The sequence below is a fragment of the Helianthus annuus genome, chromosome 2 (genome assembly GCF_002127325.2).
Source record: "Helianthus annuus cultivar XRQ/B chromosome 2, HanXRQr2.0-SUNRISE, whole genome shotgun sequence".
Lineage (NCBI taxonomy): Eukaryota > Viridiplantae > Streptophyta > Magnoliopsida > Asterales > Asteraceae > Helianthus > Helianthus annuus.
The window spans coordinates 97,715,582-97,721,581 of NC_035434.2; positions in this window are offsets into that span (position 1 = coordinate 97,715,582).

Genomic DNA, 6,000 nt, shown 5'->3' on the forward strand with positions numbered 1-6,000 from the left:
CACACCCTGGAACGATTTTAAGGAACTTATCAAGAGGGAGTATTGTACACGTGAAGATATTCACAAGTTGGAAGACGAGCTGTATAATCTGAAAATGGTTGGGTCAGAGATTGAAGCGTATACTAAACGGTCGAATGAGCTGGCCGTATTGTGCCCAACTATGGTGGACCCTCCATACAAGCGCATTGAGATGTATCTCAAGGGATTGGCGCCAGAGATCCAGAGCCATGTTACCTCGGCTAATCTTGACAACATCCAGGAAATTCAGCGTCTCGCTCATCGCATCACCAACCAGGCAGTGGATCAGAATAAACTGCCTAAGCGTGTCAACGCTACTACTACAGTCACTCCTTCAGTTACTCCTGCTACTACTAGCGACAGCAAAAGAAAGTGGGAAGGAGATTCTAGTAAAGGTTCAGCATCCGTTCAGTCTCAAGCTCAGCAACAGAAGACTGACCACTACCAGAGCCCCAGTCAGCAATCATCTGGTGGTCACAGACAGAGGAGATATCAGGGAAGTCAACCTAAGTGCCACAATTGCCATAGACATCACAATGGCCCGTGTAACAAGGGTCGTTGTCAAAGGTGTCTTAAGATGGGTCACGAGGCCAAAGACTGTAGGAGTCCACGGCCTGCGAATCAGAATCAGCAGCCTCAGCTACCAGCTCCACAGAACCAGAATCAGCAGCAGCAGCCACAGCGTGGAAACCGGGGATGTTTCCAGTGTGGGGCAGAGGGTCACTTCAAGCGTGATTGCCCTCAGTTGAACCAGAATCACACCAACAATAACCAGGGCAACGGGAACAACAACGGTGGGAACAACAACAATAATGGCAACGAAGCTAGGGGACGTGCTTTTGTGCTAGGTCGAGGTGACGCAGTGAACGATCCCAACGTAGTTATGGGTAAGTTTCTACTCGACAATATTTACGTTACTGTTTTATTTGATTCGGGTGCGGATACAAGCTATATGTCTGTGAAAATGTGTCAACTGCTAAAACGTGCACCAACACTTTTACCCACCAAACATGTAGTAGAGTTAGCTAACGGTAAAAGTCTAGAAGCCACGCACGTAGTTCAGGGTTGTAATCTTATCCTAGCTGGCCAAGCCTTCTCTATCGATCTCATTCCCATAGTTTTGGGTAGTTTCGACATCGTGATTGGGATGGATTGGTTATCCCAACACCAGGCAGAAATCTTATGCAGCGAGAAGATAATTCGTATTCCTCGGTCGGGTCGAGAACCTCTCGAAGTCCAAGGCGACAAGAGTGGTGCTGTGGTTGGCATCATCTCTTTCTTGAAGGCTCAGAAATGCTTACGAAAGGGGCACACTGCCATTCTGGCACTCGTTACAGACGCATCAGCAAGGGAAAAGAAATTGGAGGATATTCCAATTGTACGTGATTACCCTCAGGTGTTTCCTGAAGACCTACCTGGCTTACCGCCTCATCGTCAGGTCGAATTCCAAATCGAGCTCGCTCCAGGAGCAGCACCCATAGCTCGCGCACCATATCGTCTAGCTCCATCAGAATTGGAGGAACTGTCAAAGCAGCTACAAGAGCTCTTGGAAAAGGGTTTCATTCGTCCAAGCTCTTCGCCTTGGGGAGCTCCAGTACTATTCGTGAAAAAGAAAGACGGTACGTTCAGGATGTGCATCGACTACCGTGAACTCAACAAGGTGACGGTGAAGAACCGTTATCCTCTTCCGCGCATCGACGACTTATTCGACCAGTTGTAAGGGTCGTGCTACTATTCGAAGATAGATTTGAGGTCGGGGTACCATTAGCTGAGAGTCCGGGATGAGGACATCTCCAAGACAGCCTTCAGAACTCGTTATGGTCACTACGAGTTTCTTGTCATGCCGTTTGGGTTAACGAACGCACCTGCTGTATTTATGGATCTTATGAACAGGGTGTGCAAACCCTATCTTGACAAGTTTGTCATAGTATTCATCGACGACATCCTGATTTACTCCAAGAGTCAGGAGGAACACGAGCAGCATCTTCGCCTGATATTGGAACTTCTTCGGAAGGAACAGCTGTACGCCAAGCTTTCTAAATGCGACTTCTGGCTTCGTGAAGTCCACTTCTTAGGCCATGTGGTGAACAGGGATGGGATCCATGTCGATCCATCCAAGGTAGATTCGATCAGGAACTGGCCTGCACCACGAACGCCAACGGAAATACGTCAATTCTTGGGTTTGGCAGGTTACTACAGACGGTTTATCAAGGATTTCTCGAAGATTGCGCAGCCGCTTACGCTACTGACACAGAAGGGTGTCACCTACCGTTGGGGAGATCCCCAGGAAACAGCTTTTCAGCACCTAAAGGATAGACTTTGCAGTGCACCTATCCTCTCTTTGCCTGAGGGCACAGACGACTTCGTGGTTTATTGTGATGCATCCATTCGGGGACTTGGATGTGTGTTAATGCAGCGCGACAAGGTTATCGCTTACGCCTCTCGTCAACTCAAGGTTCATGAACGCAACTACACGACGCACGATTTAGAGCTGGGAGCTGTTGTTTTCACGCTTAAGATATGGCGACACTACCTGTACGGTACCAGGTGCACGATTTACACCGATCACAGGAGTCTCGAGCATATCCTTAAGCAGAAGGACTTGAACATGCGTCAACGAAGATGGGTTGAATTACTTAACGATTACGAATGCGCTATCAAGTATCATCCAGGCAAAGCCAATGTTGTGGCTGATGCCCTCAGTCGAAAGGACACCTTACCGAAGCGCGTGCAAGCGCTACAGCTTACGATTAACTCCAGTCTTCCTGCTCAGATACGAGCTGCTCAGACAGAAGCACTGAAGCCCGAAAACGTCAAGGCTGAAGCCTTACGCGGCTCACGACAACAGATGGAACAGAAGGCAGACGGCGCCTACTATGTAACGGGGCGTATTTGGGTCCCACTTTATGGCAGTCTACGCGAACTTGTGATGGACGAAGCACACAAGTCTCGCTATTCGGTACATCCAGGGTCGGATAAAATGTACCACGACATCAGCACTACTTATTGGTGGCCTAGCATGAAGGCCCACATCGCTACGTACGTTGGAAAATGCTTGACCTGTGCGAGAGTCAAGGTTGAATATCAGAAACCAGCTGGCCTACTTCAACAGCCTAAGATACCTCAATGGAAATGGGAAGAAATTTCCATGGATTTCGTTACAGGCCTACCTAGATCCCAGCGTGGGAACGATACCATATGGGTGATCGTGGACCGACTCACCAAGTCTGCACACTTCCTACCTATAAAGGAAACGGATAAGTTCTCCACTCTCGCAGACGTCTATCTTAAGGAAGTTGTTTCGAGGCACGGGGTGCCCACGTCCATCATTTCGGATCGCGACGCACGATTCACGTCAGAACTATGGCAAGCGATGCATAAATCTTTTGGCTCACAATTAGACATGAGCACAGCTTATCACCCTCAGACGGATGGGCAGTCTGAACGAACGATCCAAACTCTTGAAGACATGCTTCGGGCATGCGTTATCGATTTCGGCAACGGCTGGGAAAAGCACCTCCCTTTGGTGGAGTTCTCGTATAATAATAGTTATCACACCAGCATACAAGCCGCTCCATTCGAGGCATTGTACGGGCGTAAATGCCGGTCACCTCTCTGTTGGGCAGAGGTGGGGGATAGTCAGATCACGGGTCCAGAGATTGTAGTGGACGCCATAGAAAAGATAGCACAGATACGACAACGTATGGCGGCAGCACGCGACTGTCAGAAAGCCTACGCGGACAAGCGTAGAAAGCCATTGGAATTTCAGGTCGGGGACCGGGTTTTACTAAAAGTCTCACCCTGGAAGGGTGTGGTTCGTTTTGGCAAACGGGGCAAACTGAATCCGCGGTACGTCGGACCATTCGAAATCATAGAAAAGATTGGCAAAGTAGCATACAAGCTAAACCTACCAGCTGAACTCGGGGCAGTTCACAATGTCTTTCATGTATCGAACTTAAAGAAGTGCCTATCAGATGAAAATCTCATCATTCCTTTTAAGGAACTCACTATTGACGAGCGGTTGCAGTTCGTCAAGGAACCAGTTGAAATCACGGACTGGGATGTGAAGGTCCTCAAAAACAAGAGAATCCCTCTTGTTCGAGTTCGTTGGAACTCCAAACGTGGTCCAGAGTACACCTGGGAACGCGAAGACAGGATGACAGAAAAGTACCCCCAGTTATTCGAAACCAATGCTACCACTGCTGAGGCTGAAGCTACTACTTCGGAATTTCGGGACGAAATTCCAGATCAACGGGGGGAGGATGTGACACCCCAGGAAAATCAGTGAACAATACAGTTTACTTAGCTTCCTCAGTGAGTGCATACCAAATTTCGGGACGAAATTTCCAATTAGTTGGGGATAATGTGACAACTCGAACTTTAGACTTGCTTAGATGTAACGTTATGTGTGCTTATATGACACTTCAAGTTAACGAATGTTATGATGTTACGTACTATGTGAACTTGATTATATAATTATGTGAGTACGTATGTTAATATGTGCGTTGTGTGTTATATGTTTGCATGTTAATCGAGCCAAACCCAAGCCGCACACTATAACCGGTCACACAAGCCCTTTGGGCCACACCTTGTTCACGGATCCATTAGGCAGCCGAGTTGGGCTCGGCCCACTCCCCACTCGCAAACACAAAACCACATGTGAGGGTTTGATTTTGATTGTTTTGCAAAAACACCACACACACAAACCCTAGGCGATTTCCCCTCCTTCTCTCGTGTGCTTGGAACCGACGGCAAGAACATCTCCATTCGGATCGTCCTCTTCTCCTTCCCTAATCCGGTTAGTGTGATTGTGATTTGTATTGTTAGATAGCATGTTGTTTATACGTGATTTCATGTTCATTCGGATAGTTGTTGATGATGTGTGATGATAATACTCTTGTTAATCGGTTTTATAGTCACGAAATCGGAATTTTATGATGTTGATTAATCCATGGTTATGTGCTGTGATTCGGGTCGTGGTTTGTTGATAAGGTTTTTGATAAATGTTTATAAGTTTCTTGAATGCATGATCTAATAATCGGCTATCATATATTGTTTCGGGTATTAGAATTGATAGGCTACGGGGTAGTTATATTTCAAGGATTAATCTAATTGAATGTTATAAGATATGGTTCATATGCACAATTACTGATTTATTTGCTGGTTCGATGTTCTTGGATTGTTATGAATATGCATGAAATCTGAATTAACTGTTGATTGATCGGAATTGCGAAACTGTCCAAGGTGTTAGCTGAAATCACGGAGTTTAATTGACTAGAATTATGGAAACCAGTTACACACACACGGTTGCGACTCGGTATCACCACATTGCGACTCGAAACCTCACACCAGCAACAGCACGAACCGCAACCATGGTTGCGAGTCATATCGCGACTCGTAACCAGACCATGATGAGCCGAGATCACCATTGCGACTCGTAACTAGCTGTTGCGACTCGTAATCCCCGGTTGCGACTCGAGATCGCCGGTTGCGACTCGAGACTAGTTAATGCACGTACACTGTTTGGGCCTTCACTGTCACGGGCCCAATCAGTTGAGCCCAATGATTGGATTTGTGGACTGTTTGTTATTGGACTTGTATGCGTTTACTATTTGGGCCGATTGAGAATCTGGACTGTTTAGACTGGGCCGTTATATGAATTGGTTGAATGTTAATTGGGTTGTTTGACCTTCGGGCTTAGACATTGGATCGCACATGAATGTTAATGCTATGCTCTTACCTGTTTACATGCATACGTGATGGTAACGTGTTAACATATGTGATCCACACGCGTATTACCTTAGTCAAAACCTGACTTGTATAATAACCATGATAGGACGTGGTTAACCATTTACTTGCTACCTGTACTCTTTGTGTATCTGCCGAGCAAACCAAGGTGAGTTCACACAGCCAAGGCATGGGATTCCCGGGTTGGGAATTGGGTTGGATATGTTGATATTGAAAGGGTTACTCGTACTTACG